The 12,863-nt window shown below is 50.3% G+C and overlaps 1 protein-coding gene across 2 annotated transcripts in view; it reads left to right on the top strand.

The window, feature by feature from the left end:
* The first annotated feature begins 229 nt into the window (after nucleotides 1-229).
* The window catches only part of CTNNBIP1 (catenin beta interacting protein 1), a 55,922-nt gene continuing 43,288 nt past the window's right edge, over nucleotides 230-12,863 (top strand). Inside the window, exon 1 of one of the 2 annotated variants that reach the window (XM_066374995.1) lies at nucleotides 230-448. The gene's annotated coding sequence lies outside the window, so the exon portion shown is untranslated. Of the gene's footprint in view, nucleotides 449-12,176; nucleotides 12,201-12,863 lie in introns of those variants that run through there. The other variant, XM_066374996.1, reaches the window with a different exon arrangement.

Here is a 12,863-nt window from a genome sequence, read left to right as displayed (position 1 = left end):
TGAACGTCCCCATAAGCCCCGCAGCTCCCGCCCCCTCAGCATGCAGCCCCGCCCCACTAGCCAATGTAACCAATGAGCGTCCCCACACGACCAGGGCCACGCCTCCCCATCAAGCCCCGCCCCGGCGCCCGGCCCTCCTCTGCCCCCTTCACTCTGCGGGGCGTTGCCGGAGCCGTGCCTCCGCCGCCCGCTCGGAGCCAGATGCCGCCCCCTTCTCCGATCCCTCCCCCGGCGGCCTGGCGCCTCCCTACCTCCCCGCCGCGGTGACTCACGGAGCGGGAGGCGGAGGCTGAGGTGGCCGATCCTGCTGCTGCTGCTGCTGCTGCTTCTGGTGCTGCTGCTGCTGCCGCTGCCGCGGCTGCTTGGGGTGAGCGCGCCCCGGAACAGGCCGCTGCGCGCCGCGCACGGACCAAAGCCCCCGCCGGCCCGGCCGGGTCGGGCGGCCCAGGTAAGCGCGGAGGACAGCCCACGCCGGTAGCACCCGGGCCCGCGCCGCGCCTGGGCTCGGGGAAGCCGCCGGCCCTTTGTCTCCCGGGGAGGGACCGCGGAGGGCACCCCCGATCCCGCTCGGACCCACCGGCTGAGCCCCCGGCGCGACGTCCTGGTCTGGGCCCGGCCTCCTCGCCCCGCCGGGCCGCCGCTGCCTCCCGCCGCTCGCCCGCCCCCGCGGAAGACCACCCTGTAGGGTCCTCCCCTTCTCCTGGGGCGCGCCTCCACAGGTGTCCGAGCCACCCACTCTGTCGCTCGCCTGACCGCGCCGGCATGGTTGTCATCGTCTGTCGGCACTCCGGGTTCCGCGTCCTCTTGTCTCTTCCTTCACCTGAGCCCCACTCTCAGCATCCCGACCCTGGGTATAGAGCTCCTCCATATTGCCCCAAACTAAATGCTGCCCAGGTCTGGCCACTGGACTGCCCTTCGCCTCTCCAGTTTGGTTAAACTGTCGTTTCCCCATGCCACCTCTCCCTGTGTTCCTGGAAGGTACACATCGTAGGCACATGTCTCACCTGTATGGCCAGCTGTTACCTGAGCCTGCACAATTAACCACTTGGAGCCCAAGACTGCACTTCTCACCTCCTTTTCGTCACCCGCACTGCCACCACCTTCTTTTTTCTTGAACCTGGTAACCAAAACACAGAGATCTGTTAGGCCCCTCAAGCCTCCCTCTCTCTTGTTCACTGAACTTGTCTGAGCAGTGCCTGCTGTCAGGATAGCCCCTGGGAAGGCCGAGGAGGCCTGTCTTGGCATCAAATCAAGAGTTTTATGAATAATAAGATGTGTGGCTTGCAGCACCTCCTATCTGAGGATCTAAGTACGTTATAGCTGTTAATTATTTTGTCTTCTGCCATTCAGAACTTGGGGAAGTGTACCCAGCTGACTGCTGGGTAAACTGAGGCACAGGGTGTGTTAATAAGGAACCTGGAGGCAAGTCAGAGTTTGTTCTGAGGTTGTTCCCAAGTGCCTTGACCCTTAGCTTCCTGCTATAACTGCCGGGTTCTAGTTCCTGGCTTTAGACCTAAACGATACTGACCTTTTGGACAACTGAAGTATCCAGAGGTAGCAAATTTCTTCTGATTTAAAGCAGGACTTTGAATCATAAATAAAGGTGCCAGCTGTTAAATGCCACCATGTCATTCATGGTTTCCTGCTGGAGTTTGTGGTTGTGTAAATACAAGTTGCCTCTATGGGATGGAGATTCATCCCTTCAATAGTGAATGGCTACTGTGTGGCAGGCACCATGCCAAGCACAGGGGCTACAATGGTAAAGATAGACGCCGCCCCTGCCTTCCTGAGGTGGACGTTATAAAGAGGAGAGACTACACAAATAAGCAGACAAAATCATTTCCGTAGCGGTTAGTGCTATGAAAGTGGGAAGAATCAGTTTTGATTTTATTCCAAGCGCAGTTAGAGGCCATTGGAGGATTTTCAGCAGAGATCGTTCTGGCTGCTCTATCGTGACTGGATTGTAAGAAGCAAATGCAGAGGCAGGGATGCCAGTTGGGACACAGACTGTTGCAGCCGCCTGGCAAGAAATGATGGAGGCTTGGGGGACCAGAATGGTAATAGTAAAAGTTCAGAGGTGGACCCAGCCCACTCCCCTGGGAGAGGCTGAGAGCTGGAAGGAGAAGCTTCCCGGAACACCAACAGAGAGTTATGCGTCTAGCAGAGAGTTTCTAGACCTGACCATGCTCAGGTTTAGCTCAGCAAACTTGACTCAGCACCTATGGTGAGCCAGGTACTGTGGGAGACTCCAGGGGTTTTGTGGTTTTAAAAATCAGTTAGAGGTGGAGGAAGGCAGAGCACAGTAGGCTTTGTTCCCACATCTAGCTGTGTCATTTAAATGAGAGCATTCTTAGGTTCCTACAAGTTCGGTGACCATGAACTTGAACCATTAACCAGAATGAAACTTAATCTCCAGTCCGCTCCAAATCTGTACTATCAGAACATGTCAGAACTAGAGGACTTTGGCGGTTACGTAGGCCGTTCCCTCTTTTATGGTTGGGCATCTGTGACCCCTACACGCTGGATATTTATTTATTTATTTACTTTTTTGTATTTTTCTGAAGTGAGAAGTGGGGGCAGGCAGACAGACAGGCTCTAGCATGCGCCCGACCAGGATTCACCCAGCATGTCCACCAGGGGGCGATGCTCTGCCCATCTGGGCCGTTCCATTGCAACCAGAGCCATTCTAGCACCTGAGGCAGAGGCCATGGAGCCATCCTCAGTGCCCGGGCCAACTTTGCTCCAATGGAGCCTTGGCTGCGGGAGGGGATGAGAGAGAAAGGAGAGGGGGAGGGGTGGAGAAGCAGATGGGTGCTTCTCTTGTGTGCCCTGGCCAGGAATCAAATCCAGGACTTCCACACGCCGGGCCGATGCTCTACTGCTGAGCAAACTGGCAAGAGCTTGAATAATTCTTGAAATTCTATAGCAGTTTGTACATTTCTTACAGCAGCCGCGGCTTTCTACCTCTGTTTCAGCTCCCCGTGTGCATGTATGACTCTAAGCTTTCTGAGGCCAGGATCTCTTCTGGGTTCATCTTTGCATCCCTCATCACACCTCAGTCAGTGTTCTGCACCAAAAGTAAACTCATCAAGTATTGATTGCTGTGCCTGTGTGTTTCCCAGCACCTAAAACTAGAAGCCAGAACTCCTGATCCTTGTCCCTCCTTGTCTTTCCACCAGACCACACTTCCTTTCAGATTTCTCCGCATCCAGTGCACAACCCTGGTAAACCCAGCCGTCTCCATTTTGCTGAGCTCCCAGAACAGGGCAGCCCTTCCTTGGCGGGCCTGCTGTCTCTCCAGCCCTGCTTCCAAGAAACAGCTGCTGGAATTGGATCTTGGTTCTGCCATTATGAGCTGTGTGACCTTCAGCAAGTAACTTAACCTCTCTGTGCCTCATTTTTCCCATTTGTAAAATAATAATACTTCCTTTTTGAAGTTGCTGGGAGGATTAAATTAAGTAATTACCTATCAGATGGTGAGAACAGCACTGAGCATTGAGTACCTGCTTGGTTGAAGTAGCAACTGTTATTTCACCATAATATATTTATCTTATCTCCCAAAGGAATTAGGAATTTAAGCTCTTTGAGAGCAGGTATCCTTCCTTCCTTCCTTCCTTCCTTCCTTCCTTCCTTCCTTCCTTCCTTCCTTCCTTCCCTACTATTCTACTATTATAGTTTAGTGCCTAAATTTCATAGGCAATCAGTAAATATTTGTTAAATCGAGTGACCTATTAAGCACCTACTAAATGCCAGTCACTGCTGTAGGAGCTGGGGATATAGCCAAGAATAAGATTGCAGGTACATTATCTGGTGAAGTTTGTATTGTAGGGGGTGAGACGGACGGTAAACGAGTAGACAAGTGAATAGATAACCTAGAGTGGTGGGAAGAGATACAGGGAGAATAACACAGGACAAGGAGCTGGAGAGCGACTGGTACGGGGTCAAGGCATAACTTGAGCTAGCTCTGAGGAGGTGACTTTGCAGGGAGGCCTGGCTGATGGACAGAGAGGACAGCAGGAGCGGGAGCAGTCGCCCAGCAGGGCTGGAACGAGGTGGGTGAGGAGTTGGCAGGGGCTGGATCTGTGGCCACAGTGAGAAGTTTGGATTTTGCTCTTTAATTCTGAACAGTGGGAAGTCACTGCACAGGAGCTTTCCTTGGTGGTCCACGCTGGGATACAGAGCAGGACAGCAGGAAGAACAGTGAATGGGCTTTCCTTATCTTGGGAAGGGTTTTGGAAGCCAGCAGTGTTGAGTTTATTCCTACTAGGTTCCTCATTTTTCTGGCCGAGGTACCTAGGAGATACAGGGCCATCGGCTAGGTTTGTGAAGGCGCTTGTATTTGCCTTTGTCCTGCATTCTCCACTGAGCCTTCTTCTCCCCCTGAGTACGTAAGTAATTAGTGAATGTTTTTTTAGTTGAATGAATGAGCATTGCCAGCTCTTAGCATCCTGTCCTATACAGGGGCATGTCCTGCTCTCTGCTCATCTTTGCATGAGTTTAAGCTTCTTTTTTTTTTGTGGTATTTTTCTGAAGTGAGAAGTGGGGTGTGTGTGGGGGGGGGTAGAGGCAGACAGACAGACTCCTGCATGCCCCCGACATGCGCCTGACCAGGATCCACCCGGCATGCCCACCAGAGAGTCTTGCTCGACCCATCTGGAGCGTTGCTCTGTTGCAACCAGAGCCATTCTAGCACCTGAGGCGGAGGCCATGGAGCCATCCTCAGTGCCCGGGCCAACTTTGCTCCAATGGAGCCTTGGCTGCAGAAGGGGAAGAGAGAGATAGAGAAAAAGGAGAGGGGGAAGGGTAGAGAAGCAGATGGGTACTTCTCCTGTGTGCCCTGGCCGGGAATCGAACCCGGGACTTCCACATGCCGGACCAATGCTGTACCACTGAGCCAACCGGCTAGGGCCTGGGTTTAAGCTTCTTATCTCGGCTTTAACTCCAAAGTAACTTTGGAGTTTTGCTATTATTCTTTAGATGTGCACCAAGAACACCCACGCACAAATATGTCACAGTGTCTATGTTGGCGGTATACCAAGATTGACTGGGCAGCTTTTCTTCCTTCCAACCCCCCACACCCTTCTCTTCCAGTCTCCTGCTGAGTACCACCAGGACCTCTGTAGAGGGTCGGGCCACACTGTTACTGGTCACTGGGTCAGGAACACTGTGCTACCCAGAAAGCATAGGCTATCTTCAGTTTGGGCTGAGTGGAGCTGGGAAGCCCGGCAGAGCACTCAGAGAAATGGCATTTCAAACCCTGGGCTTCAGCTCACCCGGAATCTGGAGTGGTCCTCCTTAGACTGGTACAGTTGGCCAGTTTTTCACATCCTCACTCAGGCATCCCCTTGTCAGTTAGTGTCCACAATGCCACTTGCTCTTAACCTTGAGAGACCAACAGGAGCTGGTGGAACTAACTCAAACAGAACTTTTGTGTTGTAAGTCACTTTCAGGGTCCTGGGGCATTACATTGGCAGGATCCGAAGTGCCTGTTAGTCATGTGTCGTCTGTAGCCTTGTAAAACCTAAACAGAGTGGGTGCGACCTCTTTCTCATGTAACTGGTTTTTTAATTACAAGAGTGATATGTGCTCATTTAGAAAATGAGAAAATGAATGATAATTCACATACATTGTCCCATTTAATCCTCACAGTAGCTTCTGAGACACACACACACCATTATTACCATTTTACATATTCAGAAGCTGGACCCGGAAAGGTTAAGTAACTTGTCTGAAGTCAAGCTAGTTGGGAACAGAGTCAGATTCACACCAAGGAAATGTTTATGGCTCCTGAGTGTGAACTCTGAGCCCCATATTAGATACTACTGCTTCTCAGCAGAAACAATAGAGAAGAAAAAAAATCTCTCTTAAGCCCAGCGTGGGTGGCATTGTTAGGGTTCAGAGTTAGCTCACTGGCGCTGCAAAGAGTTAGAATCCTACGCCCTTTCTCTTCTGACCTTGGGCAAGCTAATTAACCTCCCTTTGCCTTACTTTCCCCAACTGTAAATGGGGATAATGATACCTGTACCTTCATAGCTCGCAGGGGCATTATGATGTTTGAGCCAAAGTGCTTTTGAACTTCTTTTATGAAAGGGAGCTGACACCAACTGCTGCACTCAGTTATTAAAGACCTATTACGCCCGGATCCTCTATGAAGCCTCATTAAAAGGGGAAGACAATAGTCCACAGAGGCATGGCTGGACCAAAGCATTGTTTTTCTCCTTCCAAAGTTTCTTACCGATTGAGGGGCATGAATGTTTCTCCATTCGTCGTGGTCATGTTGTACTGTATAAGCTTCTGTAAGCAGGTATGTGTACCACGCATCATAACATGCTTAAGGACCACTGATAGGAGGGCAGAGAGGGGGTTAAAGGGCTTGGGTTCTAATCCTGCCTAGGATGTTTTTATGACAGAAGCCAAGAACACAGAGATACTAAGAAGTGATGGCTGTTGTCCATTTGTCCTTTCTTCCTCCCCCCCCCCCCCCCCGTCTCATGATTCATTAATTCAGTTAATAAATATTTACTGAGCTTTTATTACAATCTGGGCCCCGCTGGGAATTCTGTGGTGAGCAGGGTAAATAGAATTCTTCCCTTACAGTCAGTCTATGGCCAGGAGGCTCATTATCTAGTTGGAGTGCTGTGAATAAAGACAAAAACATATCTGTGAGAGTTTTGAACTCACAGGGAGAGAATTAGGGTATAATTTCCAGATGCACTCATCGCCCCCGGGGTATGTGCCCAGGGAGGGCATTAAAGTGGAGAGCTGGGTTTGGCTTTTCAGAAGAGCAAGGGAAGAGTTAATAGATTAGAGCCCTTCTGTGCCACACGGAACAAAAACTGTTCTTGCTCTGGGCATCTTTAGAAGCAATTAGCACCAAGTTGCAGTGTTTAGTAAGAACTTCATTTCCAATTAAGGTCTTAACCTTTTATTACTGGAGTTCAAGTCAGGAAGAGTTCAAGATCGTGGTGGTGGGCTCTTTCCAAAGTGTTTTGAAGTCATGCCGCCAATCTCGTGTCTTTCTTATGAAATGAGGACCAGATCTTATCTCCCTAGAATGTTGTCTCAGCCTGATGGGTCTCCCTCTGCCAGCCTTGAAAAACGGGCACATGGCAGCAGGAAGGCTTTGGGCTGGCTGCTCGGTGCTCTCTGGCATGGCCACGGAGTTCCTAAGAGAACTGACCCTGTGGACGCCTGTGTCCTCGAGCACCTGTTTGGGGTCAATATATGCAGAGCGGGGTGGGGGAAGGTTCTTTCTTCCCTGAGTCTGCCCAGCACCAGGCCTTAGGGTTCCTTCAAAGCGCAGGGTCATTTATGAGAAAGCACACAGTGTTCCTGTCCCCCTGCAGCCAGGGCTTGGGTGAAGAGGGCAAAGGGCTGGCAGAGCATCTGCCCACAGTCGGGGTGAGAGGAAGGTGCCAGGACAGGGTGGTGTCCTCCTGGGTGATAGAACTTTCACCCAGTCCCTGACATGTCACTGCATTCCTGATGCTAATCAGTTGCCCCCTCAGTCCAGGGAACTCCAGAGTCATCCACAGCCTAGCAGGAGGAAATGGCTGGCTCGGCAAGGATGCCAGGTCACTCAGTGTCCCTGGACTTCTCCAAGTGTGGTTGGAGCCCACAGGGACGCCAGTTCAGCCGGGAGAACGTGACCCACTTTCATATCCTCTCCCACGTGGAGAGCTGGGTGGGAGGCTTTTGGAGACCAGCTCCAATTAAATTTTTTTCAGGCCTGAGTATCTCCTGAGTATCCAACCCACATGTTTCCTGCCGTGGAATTCTGTGGTCTGTGTCCCTGAACTGAAACAACCGAGACAGATGAAGTTACCGCCTCGTTCTGCAGTCCTGGATTCTGCGAGCAGAGCTTCCTGTGGTTCAGGGTCCCTTGTGGGTTCAGACACCTCTCACAATGTGAACCTACCCCGTTCTTCCTGCTAAAGCGCCAGGCAAACCAGGGGCTCAGGTTGCAAGGAGATGTGCTACCCTTGACCTCCCTGCCCAGACTCAGGCCTCTCAGCCCCAGGCAGCCCTGGCTTCCAGCAGACCCGTCCTGAGCCTCGCAGATGTTCTGGGGGAATGTGAACTGCAATGTGTTCAGGGCCCTCTAGGTTTCTTCATTCTCTGCAGGTAGAGGACATTTGAATGATTTTCCACTTGTAATTTTATGTTTCTCCTGGTGTGGCTGGGGGTGGAGGAAGCCTGATTTAATCCACGAAGCTGTGAGGACTGCCAAGGTGACTTGGGGATTGTAAGCTGGTGAAGTGGTAGTTCTGAGCCCCTGAACGAGCCAACTTATTTACAAAGGAAGGAGCAAAAGGTAGGGTCGGGACACAGCTAAGGTGATCTCCAGCTCGGCTGTGACATCAGACCTGTGTGAGCTTCCTAGCAGGCAGAGGCTGCTCAGCGACACCCCACTGCCGCCATGTGTGTCCCCACTGCCCACTGGCCTTTCATGTCACTTGGTATTCCTATGGCCAGTTGTTGGAGTTGTAGGAAACCAGGGTGCCAGTGGTTTTTAGGATGGCATGGTGGGGCTTATAGGCTAGCAGGCCGGCTGTGGGGTGTCTGTCTAGGGCCCTGACTTTGCTTTCCTTCACGGAGCAGTCTCTGGAGCCATGTGGGACCCAATGGAGTGGAATTGGCCAGACGAATGTCCTTCCTCTCACCTGGAGTGAAGCTGCCGCCAGCTGAGAGGCAGCATGTGCCCCTCGCCTTACATTTGCTCCAGGTATTGGCTACCCTCCCTCGCTTTCTAGCTCCTGGAAGAGGCCCGTGAGCAGTGATGGTGGGGCCTGATGCTCAATCCCGGGCACCACACTGGACTGGCTGGACCCCCTGGAGAAAGAATTCTCTTTGTTCTCGTATTCTGACACCATCCTACTTCCTTTAAAATAAAATTTAAAAATCCTTTTTTCGAGTAGGTAATATATATACATAGTACAGAATTCAAAAGACTATATGGTGAAAACTATGTCTTCTTCCCTGGATTCCCATTCCTGAAAGAAGCCACGGTTAACCATCTTGTGCTTCTCAGCCAGAGACATTCTCCATATGTACAAGTACACATGCACACGTGTGACCACACACAGGCCTGACATGCACTATTTTTAATACTGTAATACAATGTTCTGCACCTTACTTTTTTCAGTCCAGAATAAATACCAGAATTCTCCATTCCACCACCACCACCATTTGGCTAATACCTCTTGAGCATTTCCCGTGTGCTGGCTGTTGTTAAAAGTGCTTTACTTATTTTCAACTCATTCACGCCTCACAACAACCATATGATTGCCTGACTAGGCGGTGGCTCAGTGGATGGAGCATCGACCTGGGACACTGAGGACCCACGCTTAAAACCCTCCCTGTGGTTGCAGGCTTGAGTGCTGGCTCATCCGGCTTGAGTGTGGTCTCACCAGCTTCAGCGTGGGCTTGCTGGCTTGAGCGTGGGATCATAGATGTGACCCCATGGTCTCTGGCTTGAGCCCAAAGGTTGCTGGCTTGAGCCCAAGGTTTCTGGCTTGAGCTCAAGGTTGCTGGCTTGAATAAGGGGTCACTGGCTTGGCTGGAGCCCCCCAGTCAAGATACACATGAGAGAGCAATCAATGAACAACTAAGGTGCTTCAACTATGAGTTGATGCTTATCTCCCTCCTTTCCTGTTTGTCTGTCCCCTGTCTGTCCCTTTCTCTGTTCTTCGCTAAAAACAAAAACAAACAAAAAAATCCAATGACTAAGGACTGTTATTGTTGACAGTTTGCAGATGAGTAAACTGAGGCACAGAGAAGTTTTTGTCTAAGGTCATTTAGAACTACCTATGTCACTCATTTTAATGGTTCTATGGCATTCTTTTGGTAGGTTATATTTTAATTTCTTTTTAAAACTAGTACCCTGTTGGTGAACATTTAATCTTTCTGTCTTTTGTTACTATTAACAAGGAATATTCTTCGACATATATTTTTGTGCATTTGTATAAGTATATCTACAGGATAAATTCCTGGAAGCTGAATTATTAGAGCAAAGGGTACTGCTTCAATTTTTAGTATTGCAAACTGCCCTTCATGGTGATACTAACATTTTATATATCCACTATAATTGCATAATAATACCTGTTTCCCCTCATACCTTGGCAGAAGCTATTATCACTTCTAGGTTTTATTTCATGCTCTTCTTCTCCCACTGTTTTCTTTCTTTGTTTTCTTCTAATATACTCAATATTTCTTCTTTTTTTTTTTTTAAATTTTTATTTTTTTTAGAGAGGAGAGAGACAGAGAGAGAGAGAGAGAGAGAAAGGAGAGAGAGACAGGGGGGAGGAGCTGGAAGCATCAACTCCCATATGTGCCTTGACCAGGCAAGCCCAGAGTTTCGAACCTGCGACCTCAGCGTTTCCAGGTCGACGCTTTATCCACTGCGCTACCACAGGTCAGGCCTGTATTCTTCTGAAGCTGGAAACGGGGAGGCAGTTAGACTCCCGCATGCGCCTGACCGGGGTCCACCTGGCATGCCAACCAGGGGGCGATGCTCTGCCCATCGGGGGCGTTGCTCTGTCCCGACCAGAGCCACTCTAGTGCCTGGGGCAGAGGCCAAGGAGCCATCCCCAGCGCCCGGGCCATCTTTGCTCCAATGGAGCTTCTGCTGCGGGAGGGGAAGAGAGAGACAGAGGGGAAGGAGAGGGGTAGGGGTGGAGAAGCAGATGGGCCCTGGCCGGAAATCGAACCCAGGACTTCCGCACGCCAGGCCGATGCTCTACCACTGAGCCAACCGGCCAGGGCAATCTTTCTTCTTTTCATTGAAAAATTTGCTCCAGCCCCACCTGTAATGGTGCAGTAGATAAAGCATTAACCTGGAATGCTGAGGTTGCCGGTTTGAGACCCTGGGCTTGCCTCGTCAAGGCACATATGGGAGTTGATGCTTCCTGCTCCTCCCCCCTTCTCTCTCTCTCTCTCTCTGTCTCTAAAATGAATAAAGTCTTAAAAAAATAAAATAAAATAAAAATTTGCTTCTACCTGACCAGTGGTGGCACAGCAGATAGAGCGTTGACCTGGGATGCTGAGGTCCCAGGTTTGAAACCCTGAGGTCACAGCTTGAGTGTGGGGTCATCGACATGATCTGATGGTTGCTGGCTTGAAGCCCAAGTTCGCTGACTTGAGCAAGGGATCACTTGCTCTGTGGTAGACGCACCCCGCCCCCATCAAGGCACACATGAGAAGCAATCCATAAACAACTAAAGTGACGCAACTTTCCCCTATGAGTTGATGCTTCTCATCTCTCTCCCTTCCTGACTGTCTGTCTGTCTACCTCTCTTGCTAAAAAGAAAAAGAATTTGCTCCGTAACCTAGGCATCAAACCCAGTATTGTATGCTTCCAGTGAGACACTGACAACAGCTCGTGCAGTTTCTTGCCATATTGTTTAACGTTACTCTAATTCTGAGGAACAATTAAACAAATCCATGTGTGGATCATCCTAAAGACAATGGTCCTGGACTCTTAAAAAATGTTAATGTTGTGATAAACAAAGAAAAACTGGTGAACCAGTCTAGGTGAAAGGAGGTGAAAGAGAACAGGAACCGAATGCCATTGAGATCCTTCATTGGACCTCAGAATAAACACCAGTAAAGGCCAAAGAGAGGCCTGAGGCTGGGGAACCTGGATGTGGGTTGTACAGGGGAGACTACTGCTGGGTCCATGTTAAATTCCTCCGGGGTGAAAATAGTTCTGTAGGAGAATAGCCTTGGGAGATACATAATGAGACACTTAGCAAAGAATTGTGACATCTGCAACTTACCTTTGAATGGCTGGGGGGGGGAGCCAAGGTCCCCTCATCTCCTCATCCCCTCACACCCTCACACCTTCACACCCACACGATGGAGAGGAGGAGACAAACAAGGCGCAACATTAGCCCCGGGGATTCTAGGGACCATTGGGATGGTCCTTGTGTTGTTCTTTCAGCTTTCCTGTGGCTTTGAAGTTTTTCAAAATAAAAAGGTGAGGAGGAAAAAAAACTGCTTTGTTCCATCTGGAATTTATTTTGGTTTTGGTCCTCTCGGCAGTGCCTGGCTCTCTGAGGTTATTGTCCTGGATTTCTGGTTTCTTGCCCTTCTTTCATAGCATGCACCGAGGTCTGTTTCTCTTCTCAGGAATTTCTATTTTGGGTGAGCTCTTCTTTTTTGGACTTGGAGGATGTTATGATCCAGTATCTCTCTGGCAGGTAAGAACTGGTGTGCATCAGTGCCTGTATTTTTGTTTCGTTTTGTTTTATCATTGCGTTATGTGTTCCAAATAAGTTTGCAAGGAAGTTCCGTTCTCTGAGACTTGGACCAAGTCATCATCCTCAGGTGTACCGTCACACTCACATGTAGTGGAGTTAACCTCGCTCTCAGCGAGCCTTGGGTAAGTCTTTCCTCTCAGGTAAGAGCTTTGGCACGAGGTCAGGCTCTGCTTGGGTTCTGTGGATGTGGGCTTGTAAGACCCCTAGGCTTCATTTTAGGAACTGTCACAGTCTTGGGTGAGTTGTTAGCCTGTAAAACCAGGAGTCTTTTTGCCAGGGGAGCGCTAACAGGCCACTCTGGCCAGATCTTCTGCTGCCTTGTTGTGGCTCGGTGACTAATGCCTTTGTGGCTTTGAGAACAGGTATGTCATTACAAATGGATGCTAGGGATTTGGCTCCTGAATTGGGTTCTCTGGGTGTGCCTAGTCTGGGTGTTTGTGCCCACACCCATTGGGAATGGGGACGGCTTCTTGGAGCCTCACACGAGCCCCTGTGGCCTTTTGTACCCATGAGACTGAGCTTTCCACAGTGGCGTCCCTGAGCAAACCATCCAGGTACCGGTGCGTGAATTCCTGTGTATTCCCCTCTCCGCAGAGCAGCATG

This window comes from Saccopteryx leptura, chromosome 3 (assembly GCF_036850995.1).
Source record: "Saccopteryx leptura isolate mSacLep1 chromosome 3, mSacLep1_pri_phased_curated, whole genome shotgun sequence".
Taxonomy (NCBI): Eukaryota; Metazoa; Chordata; class Mammalia; order Chiroptera; family Emballonuridae; genus Saccopteryx; species Saccopteryx leptura.
Note: the sequence above shows the minus strand (reverse complement) of the source record. Positions and strands in the feature narration are given on the sequence as shown.